The following is a 14,820-nucleotide window of genomic DNA, read 5'->3' as shown; positions in this document are numbered from 1 at the left end:
ATATAAATATACATAAATTGTGTAATATGCAAAATGAAACCAATGCCAAGAAAATAATGATTGAAAGAGAAGCAAAATTTCAAACAAAACTACTTTGGGCAATTCACTGCAAATGGTTTTGAAAAGCTAGATAAAATGGATAATTTTCTTATAAAATATAATTATCAAAACTGGCAATAGTTTTTGAAAAAGAAAGTTTTGATAGACCAATTTCTCCTAAATAGAGAAATATGTCTGATGACTACCAATTACTTTCTAGGGGAATTTTGATGATAATTTATTTATTTTGGGGGGCTTCTAAACTTTCTATTAAAGATAGCTGTATTCCTGTTGCTCCATTGAAGAAATATTTTGTTCTTCCTCTAACTTTTTTTCATTCAGTGGGTTCAGATTGGGTATGCTTGATATGGTTCTTACATATTGTAACATTAATTATATCTGTAGTTTGCTGTCTTTCACCAGATTTCAAATATTATCAGCTCTTATTGCTCGAAACATAATTTCTTCATTTTCTCTACCTTTTCTGTCCCTGGTATTTAATTTTCAGGTGTGTTAGACATTTTTGTATTATCTCATATGATTTTTAGTCTTTTCTCTGTATGTACATTTTATTTTTGTTTTTCCATAATTTATTCTGGATACATTCTCTCACATTCCCTTTTTGCTCATTCTCCTTCATTTACTATCACTTCTCAGGCTTTTGGCTAAATCCAGTACAGTACCTGCTCTTTTAGTTACTTATATTGATTAAAGATTCATAAAGATCTTTGTCTTAATTATTATAATTTTCCAGCTATAGAATATTCATTTGGTTCCCTTTATATGATTTCTGTTGTTTAATTCTTGGAATTGTTTAGAGTTACTTTTAAGTACTGATCTGAAAAATTCAAAATAAATATTTATTCCATAAGATGACCATTTCTGAGCATTTCAATGACAAACTCTCCTGTGTGATCTCCATAAATGTTCATGAGGACTATTGTTATGGTTGTTAATTACTCTTTCTGCTTTCCTTACATTCGATTTCGCAGAATTGACAGCATTATCTATTTAAAACATTAATGATATCATGTTGCTTCCTCACAAAATATCCTCCAGTAATTCTCTGCATACTAGAGTAAAAACCATATGTCTTTTAACGGTCTCCAAGGCCCTACAGTGTCTGGGATTTTAGTAATCCCATGACTTCATCTCTTCCTGTCTTTTCTCTGGCTCACTATGGTTGTGTCCTGTACTCCTTAGTGTTCCTTAAATAGAGCTGAGGATTTGGCAATGGCTATTCTCTTTTTCTAGAATGATCTTCCCCTACATATCCACATAGCTCATCTCCATCAGTTTTTGATTAAATTACATATTCTTGATGAGGTCTACTCTGGATACCTTAAAAATTTATAGTCCTTCCGCCAACTTTGATGCTTCTAAACTTTAAATATAATTATAAATTATGTATTATGTTAATTATCTGTCTCAGTAATAAAAGCAATCAAATAGCAGGATTTATGTTATTTTACCAAATTATTGTATTTAATTCACAAAACAATCCTCATTTTATTTTTGAAGCAACTTAAGTGCAGGAAATTTAAGAAACATTTTCACTATCACTCAGCTATGAGTTTCAGAGGCAGAATTCAAGCACAGTCTTTTTGTCTATTCCCTTAATTATGATTGTATATTGCCTCTAGTATGTAAGTTTACCACATATTATAAACGTAGTGGATAAAGAACTGGAACGTTATTCATTGGGTTATGCACATCACCCCTTGAACAATAGCTGAGACACTGTAGACAGAGTAGATACTTGTTTATTATATTGAGATATATGGAGAGTTTGGTTTATTTATTTAAATTTATTTATTAAAAAATTTATAATGGATGTTTCTAGAGTTTGTAATATAAAATACCTAAAAAAAGCAAAAGATATTAGGATTCACTAAAGAAATAAAAATGCATTAAAATTATTACAAGAGCAGACTTGAGGGAAAGAAACATCATTGAAGATGTATATATGGTTGAAAGTTTTTTATAATGATCTATTTGAGCAGTCTTTTTTGATCATTATATTAAAATATGATCAATATACAAAAATAAATTAATAATTTTCTCATAAAACTGTGAACAAAAAATTTAAATGCACTCTAAGAAAGCAGTACATGAATCAAATTATAAATTATTTGAGACCTCTCAAAACTGTCAGACCATTGTGGAATCTCACAGTCATTTTCACAGTCTCTGTCATTTTTTACTTATGTCAAATTTATAATTTAAATGGTGCAAAATCTATACTGATTTTAAAAACATCAAATTAGTTTATTTTCTTTCTTATAATGTACAATTAATCCCAGTATGAACATATGTGAAATATATTTATACAAAAGAATCTTATTCAAAATTGATATTTGATTATTTTGGAAAAATATTTATTTTAAGGAGAGTAAAATTAGTTATATAATATATAATACATTGTACAAGGAACTCTACTTTAACTCATTGCAATTTCCCTAAACACCATTTACCACCCACTGAATGAAAATACTTTAATAGAAATATCTTCTAAATTATATATTTCAAAATAACATGTTATGTATTACATGGTATCCAGAGCAGAAATAAAGGAGAGTGACAAATGAGAGGACAAAGCAAAAGGTTTCATGTTTGTTATACAAAATATTGTGGTAATCTTAGTATATATTTACAATGCATCCATTCACAAGCAGGGGAACACAATGATTATAAGAATTAAAAGGAATTTTGATGTTGAAGAAGGATGGAAGAGAAATAAAAATATCTATCAGGTTTTGCTGCACAATAATCAATCATTAACTCCTAGTGAAACAGAAAAAAATACACATTCATTTTAAATTTGTGTTGTGCTAGATGGGTATCTTTAGGTAGGCTCAGCTGGATGGTGGTAGAGCAACTTTGCTAAACCTTTCTTTATTCTGGACCTTGTACTGAAGGGCCAGGAACTACCCATGGGAAGCTTTTCTCTTCTCAATAACAGAAATACAAAAGTGCATGCATGCTAGCAAATTTTTAATTCTGTTTGAAAGAATTTTTAAACTATAGATAAGCATTGAGTTGCATCAAGTTATTTTTCTGCAAAACTAAGTTTGTCAGATGAATTTTCTGCTAATTTAATTTCTACTGTTCATTCACATCCTAATCATAATACGAACCCAGATTCAACATGATATAATGTCCTTTTTAAAAATTTATTGCTGAGTTCCATTTGCTAGTATTTTACTGGTAATTTTTTTGTCTTATCTCATAAGAGAGATGGCTTATAGATTTCATTTTCTCTATTATACTCTGGGGAGTTGACTGTCAAGGTTATGTACTCTTTATGACTTTAGAGTGTTTGAATAGCATAGCATTCTGAGCTAGAAAAATTACAAGCACTGCACAGAATCATGTGTTAAAATCACCAGTAAAAGGACTTAGTTTGCTTCCAAAATTTATATCTTCTAATATTATTCTTTGGATTTGTATAAAGTCTACTAAGATTAAAATTTGTAAAGATATTTTGATCTTTAAGAAACATCAAAAGCAATGGCAACAAAAGCCAAAATTGACAAATGGGATCTAATTAAACTAAAGAGCTTCTGCACAGCAAAAGAAACTACCATCAGAGTAAACAGGCAACCTACAAAATGGGAGAAAATTTTTGCAACCTACTCATCTGACAAAGGGCTAATATCCAGAATCTACAATGAACTCAAACAAATTTACAAGAAGAAAACAAACAACCCCATCAAAAAGTGGGCGAAGGACATGAACAGACACTTCTCAAAAGAAGACATTTATGCAACCAAAAAACACATAAAAAAATGCTCATCATCACAGGCCATCAGAGAAATGCAAATCAAAACCACAATGAGATACCATCTCACACCAGTTAGAATGGCCATCATTAAAAAGTGAGGAAACAACAGGTGCTGGAGAGGATGTGGAGAAATAGGAACACTTTTAGACTGTTGGTGGGAGTGTAAACTAGTTCAACCATTGTGGAAGTCAGTGTGGTGAGTCCTCAGGGATCTAGAACTAGAAATACCATTTGACCCAGCCATCCCATTACTGGGTATATACCCAAAGGACTATAAATCATGCTGCTATAAAGACACATGCACCCGTATGTTTATTGTGGCACTATTCACAATAGCAAAGAGTTGGAACCAACCCAAATGTCCAACAACGATAGACTGGATTAAGAAAATGTGGCACATATACACTGTGGAATACTATGCAGCCATAAAAAATGATGAGTTCATGTCCTTTGTAGGGACATGGATGAAACTGGAAACCATCATTCTGAGTAAACTATCGCAAGGACAAAAAACCAAACCCTGCATGTTCTCACTCATAGGTGGGAATTGAACAATGAGAGCACATGGACACAGGAAGGGGAACATCACACTCCGGGGACTGTTGTGGGATGGGGGGAGGGGGGAGGGATAGCATTAGGAGATATATCTAATGATAAATGACGAGTTAATGGGTGCAGCACACCAACATGGCACATGGATACATACGTAACAAACCTGCACATTGTGCACATGTACCCTAAAACTTAAAGTATAATAATAATAAAAAAAGAAAAAAAGAGTTAAAAAAAAGAATGGTTCCCTTTTAACAGCAAAAAGGCAACAAACCCATTTATAGCATGGCAAAAAACTACAAGCAAAACTGACTGATTACATCATGAACTCTTCTCTTTCACCTGCTCTAACTTTGATCCCTGAAATGTCAGCCTAACTATGGATTCTGCCTCTTGGCATTTCTGCTTCTTATTTTCATTTTGTGTATCATTTGACTCCACTAATAATATATTTATGTTGACTAATTACTAACTTTCACAGCAGAATTATATTCTTTCTCCTTTCCTGACTTGTCTAATTTTTTATTGAAATTTGGGATTTGTTTTATATATAAAACAAATATGTAAAACATATATATATATGTTATATGCATATAAGAATAGATGTATATTTGTTACATGCATATAAGAATATACATATATATATATATATATATAAAAGTGTGCATGTGTATGTATATATATCTGTGTGTAAAACTCTGGAAAGAAATTCCCATGTGGAAATCTTAGTAAACCTATACTGCAATGACAAAAAGCCACTAGTTACAGTGGACTATAAAGGAGATAGGAAGATTAATAACATAGAAACAAAAGTAAAATTTGTAGGTGCTGAAAATGGTCTGTATCTATATCAATACATGGGTGTACACATTTATCAAAACTCACCAACTCTAAACATAAGTACATTTTATTGTTTGTAAGTTACACTTCAAAGAAGTTAATTAAAAATGGAAAATGTTTTTATTTTGGAGTTTATTCGCTAGTAATGCACCAGAAGCTGTAGTCAAATTAGTGGCAGTATTCTTTGAGGTATACAGCATGTTATGGAAGAAATCCATAAATGTGATATTTATTAACGATGTCCCTCCCCATTTTTTTTTTTTTTTGAGATGGAATCTCACTCTGCTACCCAGGCTGGAGTGCAGTGGCCTGATCTCAGCTCATTGCAAAGTCTGCCTCCTGTGTTCGATCTATTTTCCTGCCTCAGCTTCTTGAGTAGCTGAGATTACAGGCATGCACCACCAGGCCTGGCTAATTTTTGTAGTTTTTTTTTTCTTAATAGAAATGGAGTTTCATCATGTTTGCCAGGCTGGTCTTGAAATCTTGACCTCAGGTGATCCATCCGAGCCTCAGCCTCCACCCACCTCAGCCTCCCAAAGTGCTGGGATTACAGTCGTGAGCCACTGCCTGGCTTTTTAAAAAACTTGTCATTAATAGAGGACTTCTCTAGGTAGCATTCATTAATAAATTTTGTTTTGCCAATTTCATACTCATGGCATTTGTAGCAAAGGAATTTAATTGAACTTAATTTGGGTAGGATATTATGAAACTCTATTGGAAAATACTGCCTCATTCTGGGAGGTTGACTTGTCATCCATAGATTATTTCAGCATAAAATCATTCACATTAATAAAAGAATAGCTAGCTTTGTTGGATGTATTATTTGATCACAGCAACATAGAAATAATTATATACAAGAAACAAATACCATTCTAAATTGCAAGCACACCTCACCTTTTCAATCCTTGGCACAATTGATTAACGTTCTAAACTAATTACTATCCACCAGCTAATATGTCAGCAGTCTAGGTTTATCTACCATTGAAGACAAACTAGTGACTTCAGAAAATATATTCCCATTTGCATATGATTAAAATATATAGACTGTGTAAACCCAATTATTCTTGAAATGTAAAGGATACATTAAAACCTCTTAGTACAACTGATACTAAAGAGATTTATCAATGACTCTACCATACAAATTAGCATGCAAGAACATAGGCCAGGCAGAATGTAAGTAAACAAGATATCTCACAAAAACAACAGTCCACACAGAACACTTATTTTTTCTGTCTTTAGATTGCTCTTTTAAACTAGAGGTCAGCAAACTTTCTTTACACAGAGCCTTAGAGTAAATATTTTATGACTTTCAGGCCATATTTTATTTGTCACAACTACTCAACTCTGCCATTGTAGTATGAAAGTGGTAAAACAAAAATTAGTTTATTTTCAGGCTTTCCTTCCAGGATTTATTTTCTATCCCATGTTTTGTGTGTGTGAGTGTTTATTTCAGTTACATTGGTTTCCTTTTCACACTGGAGTGCTAGTAACAAACTACTGAATATACCTGTGTTCTAATAAGAATTTATTTCTGAGGACTCTGTTCTGTTCCATTGGTCTATGTCTCTGTTGTGGTACCAGTACCATGCTGTTTTGGTTACTGTAGCCTTGTAGTACCTTGAAGTCAGGTAGCGTGATGCCTCCAGCTTTGTTCTTTTGGCTTTGGATTGACTTGGCAATGTGGGCTCTTTTTTGGTTCCATATGAACTTTAAAGTAGTTTTTTCCAATTCTGTGAAGAAAGTCATTGGTAGCTTGATGGGGATGGCATTGAATCTATAAATTACCTTGGGCAGTATGGCCATTTTCACGATATTGATTATTCCAACCCATGAGCATGGAATGTTCTTCCATTTGTTTGTATCTTCTTTTATTTCATTGAGCAGTGGTTTGTAGTCCTCCTTGAAGAGGTCCTTCACATCCCTTGTAATTTGGATTCCTAGGTATTTTATTCTCTTTGAAGCAATTGTGAATGGGAGATCACTCATGATTTGGCTCTCTGTTTGTCTGTGATTGGTGTACAAGAATGCTTGTGATTTTTGTACATTGATTTTGTATCCTGAGACTTTGCTGAAGTTGCTAATTAGCTTAAGGAGATTTTGGGCTGAGACGATGGGGTTTTCTAGATATACAATCATGTCATCTGAAATGATGCCGCATATCTACAACTATCTGATCTTTGACAAACCTGACAAAAACAAGAAATGGGGAAAGGATTCCCTATTTAATAAATGGTGCTGGGAAAACTGGCTAGCCATATGTAGAAAGCTGAAACTGGATCCCTTCCTTACACCTTATACAAAAATTAATTAAAGATGGATTAAAGACTTAAATGTTAGACCTAAAACCATTAAAATCCTACAAGAAAACCTAGGCAATACCATTCAGGACATAGGCGTGGGCAAGGACTTCATGTCTAAAACACCAAAAGCAATGGCAACAAAAGCCAAAATTGACAAATGGGATCTAATTAAACTAAAGAGCTTCTGCACAGCAAAAGAAACTACCATCAGAGTGAACAGACAACCTACAGAATGGGAGAAAATTTTTGCAACCTACTCATCTGACAAAGGGCTAATATCCAGAATCTACAATGAACTCAAACAAATTTACAAGAAAAAAACAAACAACCCCATCAAAAAGTGGGCAAAGGACATGAGCAGACACTTCTCAAAAGAAGACATTTATGCAGCCAAAAAACACATGCAAAAATGCTCATCATCACTGGCCATCAGAGAAATGCAAATCAAAACCACCATGAGATACCATCTCACACCAGTTAGAATGGCCATCATTAAAAAGTCAGGAAACAACAGGTGCTGGAGAGGATGTGGAGAAATAGGAACACTTTGACACTGTTGGTGGGGCTGTAAACTAGTTCAACCATTGTGGAAGTCAGTGTGGCGATTCCTCAGGGATCTAGAACTAGAAATACCATTTGACCCAGCCATCCCATTACTGGGTATATACACAAAGGACTATAAATCATGCTGCTATAAAGACACATGCACACCTATGTTTATTGTGGCACTATTCACGATAGCAAAGACTTGGAACCAACCCAAATGTCCAACAACGATAGACTAGATTAAGAAAATGTGGCACATATACACCATGGAATACTATGCAGCCATAAAAAATGACGAGTTCCTGTCCTTTGTAGAGACATGGATGAAACTGGAAAACATCATTCTCAGTAAACTATCGCAAGGACAAAAAAACAAACACCGCATGTTCTCACTCATAGGTGGGAATTGAACAATGAGAACTCATGGACACAGGAAGGGGAACATCACACTCCAGGGACTGTTGTGGGGTTGGGGGAGGGGGGAGGGACAGCATTAGGAGATATACCTAATGCTAAATTACGATTTAATGGGTGCAGGAAATCAACATGGCACATGGATACATATGTAACAAACCTGCACATTGTGCACATGTACCCTAAAACCTAAAGTATAATAATAAAAATAAAAATAAAAATAAAAAAAGAAAATATTCCAAAGGCCTATAAGCACATGAGAAGATGCTCAATACCATTAGTCATCATGGAAGTGCAAATTATAACTACAAGATACCACTTCATACCAACTAAAATTATGATGATCAAAATGAGAGAAAATAGCTAATTCTGATAAGGATGTGAATAAACTGAAGTCATCCATTCCTAATGGAAATGTTACATTCTGCCACCACCTTGTAAAACACTTTCTCAGTTCTAAAAAATGTTAAAAATAGAGTGACCATATTCTATTGACCAGCAGTTCCACTCTTAAAAATCTACCTGAAAGTAATGAAAATGCATGTCTACACAAAAATTTATCCATGAATGTTCAGAGGTGTACTATTTATTGTCCTTCAAAAGTGGAAAGAGAACAAATGTTCATCAACTGCTGAATGAATATCCAAAATGTCCTATAGCTATACCATAAAATATCATTCGTTAACAGAATGATTGAAGTGCTGATACAAGCTACAGCATAAATGAACCTTCAGAATACTATGCTAAATGAAAGAAACCAGATCAAAAGATCTATTAGATGATTCCACTTAGATGAAATATCCTAAATAGGCAATGTAAACTACTGTTTGACAGTAAATCCTAAGATATAAGAGCTTATTTTTGGGGTGATGAAATGTTCTAAAATTAGATGGTAGTGTTTGTGCTACCTTGAATATGCTTAAACCACTGAATTATACACTTTAAAGGGGTACATGTTACATTGTATAAATGATATCTCAATAAAGCTGTTATAACAAAAATACAGTGTTGCAGTGTTCATTGTTAAATCTCTGTGTACAGGTACATATATATCTTCTGGTATATGCTTGAGGGTAAAATTTCTTGGCTTGCTGTTTATCACATTGCAAAATATAACTATCTGGTGCACTAAAAGAAAGCCCTATGTATGTTTTAGCTCAGATGTTAGAGGTAAGGAGTATTATATTACCTTGTCTCATCATAACTCTAATAGACTGAAAAGAACAAGTAAAATACATTTAGTGAATAAAACATACTGAAAAAAGATAAATTATGAAATGTTATTGCTAAGAATACAGACAAATTTTAATGAATAAAGGACTGAAAAAGATACGTGATTAAGGAAATAAGAATGAAATAATTTTCAAATATAGTAATTATTATGTACTCAAATTAGCATGTATCTGAAACTATTTTACCCTAACATTATCTCCTTCTTTTGGTAAAATATACAAAACAAGTCTTTTTAAATTAAATTGTATTTTGTTTACCTTTCTTGATAGAAATATTTAAAGAAGAACTAGTAAAAGTGTATGTTTATCTTCATACTAAACACATTTAATTTTTAACTTTTGTCCATTAGAAATAATGACAGAATTAATTGACAATAACACAAGAAATATAAAAATAATAGTATGTATCTAGGCTACGCACCAGGCACAATTATTAGCACTTGGCACAATTATTAGCACTTTACACAATTAACTGATTTAAATCTTGAGTAATACTCTTTCCAGATGCTAAAACAGTAGCAAGAAGAGGTTAAACTCCTACTCTATGATTTCTGAATACAGGAAGCCTGAATCCTGAGTTCATACCTTTATTTGTAAATCTCACCTAAAATTGCACAGTATTACATAATCCAATGAGAATTTAACCTATGCCTGAGAAGAGGCTGAGCTATAGTCAGAATAAAGTCTCCAAAAAACAAAAGGCCACCTTTAAAATCTGTTTTTATATGAGTCAAAAATACTGTTATTTAACTAATGATTTGTAAAATAGCAAAATAATTTATTTATGAGAGTAACTACAGGCCAGGTACAGTGACTGATGCCTGTAATCCCAAAACTTTGGGAGGTGAGGTGGGTGGATCACAAAGTCAGGAGTTTGAGACCAGTCTGATCGTCTTCACTAAAATTACAAAAATTAGCTAGGCGTTGTGGTGCTCCCGTAATACCAGTTACTCAGGAGGCTGAGGCAGAAGAATCGCTTGAACCTGAGAGGCAGAGGTTGCAGTGAGCCGAGATCACACCAATGCACTCCAGCCTGGGTGACAGAGCAAGACTCCGTCTCGAGAAAAAGAGTAACTACTTAACTCACATAAGCATGATCTGATATTGCCTTCTGCTTCTCTGACTTGAATCTTATTTTAATATTTGACACCAATCAAATTCTGTAAAGCATAAGTGGTACATTTTTTTTCCAGTATTATCTCCCACTAGACCTCAACAATACAGCCATTTCAAATGATCATTTTTCTGAGATGTGCCAGTTTATGATTTGCCATATCTATTGAAATCCTTAGATTCGAGGATAAACAGACCTTATTCCAGAATACATGAATATAAGAGTATACTGCTCCCAATAAAATGTTGTCTATCCTAATTTTTCTCTTTAAAACTATAATGTATTGATGTATTTTCCATGATGCATGTTTTACATATGTTGAGATGTTATGAGATTTTTTGATAGACAAGATGTTTTCTAAGGAGCACGACATTTCTGATTTTACAACTCTTATTTGCAGTAGTAGATACATGAGCATAGCTATTTTGTATTATCTACCCTATATTCTATGAAAGGGAGGCTCAATGATAATGGTCTATTAATTATATCCTCTTAATGTATGTGTTTTTGTCAATGAGAAAAATATATACGGAAATACGTACTGCATTGTATAATGTTTTATGATTTTAGCCAATAAGGAGACTGGGAGATTATAAATTTGGTTCCATTATATATTTTTGATATCAAGTGTAAAAATGTTATTATATTTATGGTTTTCCAACACTGGAATGGGAAGGAAATTTGCTACATATATCAGAAAAAATGAGAAAATCATTGATTACAAAACTTTTGGAATTCCAAAATTGGAGTAAAACATCTATTACCAAATAATATGCCCCACTATTTTTTAATTTCAACCTATTTTGCTGGAATTAGAAGACGATTCCATAGAAAATTCTAAGAGATTTAGTTCTGCTTAGCTATACCAATGGTAGTAATGTCAATAAGATTTAATTTATTGATTTTTAAATTCAGTATAACATATTTAATAAGCACATTTTGCCCCTGCAATCCTATACCCTACATCAGAATCCATTGAAGTTAACAATTTACAAGTGTTTATCTTGAATTTTTTCCTGTACTGCACAGGTAAATCTATTTATATCATGTAAATAATATTTTTAAAATATTATCTGAGAGCTAGTAATGCAAAAAGAAAAATGTAGATTGCCTAAGGGCTTAGACCTGCCTAGTAAAGTTCACATGTCTTGCACCCTTATTGAAATTAACTGATAGACAAATTATATGAAATCACAACTTGATATATTAATGTCTAGATTTACCCTATATTCTGTAAAGAGGATCCTTCAGACTTGAGCTGTCTAATACAACAGCCTTTAGCACCTGTAGCTATTGAGCATTGAAATACAACTAATCTGATTAAGGAACTAATATTTTAAATTTCTCCATTTTGAAGGGTATATTTTAAAATAATCATGATTTTAAAAATAGAAATCAGGGGCCAGGAATGGTGACACTCATGCCTGTAATCCCGATACTTTGGGAAGCTGAGGCAGGAGGATCAATTGATCCCAGGAGTTTGAGTCCAGCTCTGCCAACATAGCAAGATCTTATCATTAAATAAATAAATAAATAAATGAAAAAATAAATTACAAAGTAATTTTTAAATTACTTTGAACTGAATGACACTGGACAATATAGTTATAACAATATACAATTTGTAGAACTCAGTTAAAATATCACTTAAATAGAAATATGTAGCTTCAAATGTTGTTATTGGGGAAAAACATGATTTAAAGTCAATCGCCTATCTTAGTTAGCTAAGAAAGGAAGCATAAACTAAATTCAAAGTAGAAGACATTTAAATTTTTCTATTGTACACCATTTAGATGAATACGATCTACTTGTATTTTATTTCACACATTCTTGAAACAACTTTCATACAATTCACAACAGGTCTTATCTATATGTAACTAGAATACATAGCAGCAGAAACTTTTTTAAGACCTTTTTTTTTCACTGCCAATTAAATAAGAACAATTCTGCTAGGCACAGTATTTATACTTTTATGACATTGTCAGTTTTGTAAACATAAACTTACATGGAAGAGCTGGTATGAACATATAAAGAGACATTTTTACACACATATGAAATTATATTACTCCTTTTCTGCACTGCTATAAAGAAGTACCCAAATCTGGGTAATTTACAAAGAAAAGCAGTTTAATTGACTCACAGTTCCACATGAGGGGAAGCCTCAGGAAATTTATAATCATAACAAAAAGGGAAGGGAAAGCAAGCACCTTCCTCACAAGGCAGCAGGAGAGAAAAGTGAGCAAAAGGAGGGAAAATTACCTCATAAAACCATCAGATCTCATGAGAACTCACTCACTATCATGAGAACCAGCATGGGGGAAAATGCCCCAAGATCAAATTACCTCTCTCCCTTGACATGTGGGGATTATAATTCCAGATGAGATGTGGGTGGGGACACAGAGCCAAACCACATCATTCTGCCCCGACCCCTCCCAAATCTGACATACTCACATTTCAAAACCAATCATGCGGTCTCAACACTCCCCCAAAGTTTTAACTCATTTCAGCATTAACTCAAAAGTCCACAGTTTAAAGTCTTATCTCAGACAAGGCAAGTCCCTTCCATCTATGAGCCTGTAAAATCAAAAGCAAGTTAGTTACTTCCAAGATAAAATGGGGATACATGCATTAGATAAATGCTCCTATTCCAAATGGGAGAAATTGGCCAAAACAAAGGGGCTACAGGCTCCATGCAAGTGTGAAATCCAGTGGGCCTGTCACTAAATCTTAAAACATCAAAATAATCTCCTTTGACTCCATGTCGCACACCCAGTTCAGGCTGATGCAAAGGGTGGGCTCCCACAATCTTGGACAGCTCCACCTTGGTGACTTTGCAGGGTACAGCTCTCATGGCTGGGGTTCAGTGTCTGCAGGTTTTTCAGGTGCATAGTGCAAGCTGTTGGTGGATCTACAATTCTGGGGTCTGGAGGATGGAGGCCCTCTTCTTACAGCTCCACTAGGCAATACCCCAGTGGGGAGTCTGTGTGTGGGCTCCAACTCTGCATTACTGGTTTGCATTGCCATAGCAGAAGTTCTCCATGAGGACTTCGCCCCTGCAGCAGACTTCATCCTGGACATCCAGGTGTTTCCATACATCATCTGAAACATAGGCAGAGGCTCCCAAACCTCAATTTTTGACTTCTGTGACCTGCAAGCTGAAAACCACATGGAAGCCACCAAGGCTTAAGGCTTGCACCCTCTGAAGCAACAGCCCAACCTGTACCTTGACCCCTTTTAGTTATGCTGGAGCTGAAGAAACTGCAACATGGGGCACCATGTCCTGAGGCAGCACAGAGCAGAGGGGCCCTAGGCCCAGCCCAACAAACCATTTTACTGTCTTAAGCCTCTAGGCCTTGGATGGAAGGGGCTGCCACCAAGATCTCTGACATGCCCTAGAGACATTTTCTCCATTGTCTTTTGATTAATATTTGACTCCTCGTTACTTATGCAATTTTCTGCAGCAGTCTTGAATTTCTTCCCCGAAAGTAGGTTTTTCTCATCAGGCTTCAAATTTCTCAAACTTTTATACTCTGCTTCCCTTTTAAACATAAGTTGCAATTTCACATTATTCTCTCTCAAGTTCAAAGTTCCACAGATCTTTAGGGCAAGGGCAAAATGCTGCAAGTCTCTTTGCTAAAGCATAGCACCAGTGACCTTTGTTCCAGTTCCCAAGAAGTTTCTTATTTCCATCTGAGACCACTTCAGCCTGAACTTCATGGTCCATATCACTATCAGGATTTTGGTCAAAATCATTCACCAAGTCTCTAGGAAGTTCCAAACTTTTTCACATCTTCCTGTCTTCCTTCTGAGCCTTCCAAACTGTTCCAATCTCTACCCATGACCCAGTTCCAAAGTCACTTTTACATTCTCAGGTATCTTTATAGCAGTATCCCAATCTCCACGGTACAAATTTACTGTATTAGTCCATTTTCATGCTGCTATAGAGATACCCTTGACTTGGTAATTTTTAAAGAAGAGAGGTTTAATGGACTCACAGTTCCA

This window comes from Symphalangus syndactylus, chromosome 4, assembly GCF_028878055.3.
Source record: "Symphalangus syndactylus isolate Jambi chromosome 4, NHGRI_mSymSyn1-v2.1_pri, whole genome shotgun sequence".
NCBI lineage: Eukaryota > Metazoa > Chordata > Mammalia > Primates > Hylobatidae > Symphalangus > Symphalangus syndactylus.
This window is presented reverse-complemented; position numbering follows the sequence as displayed.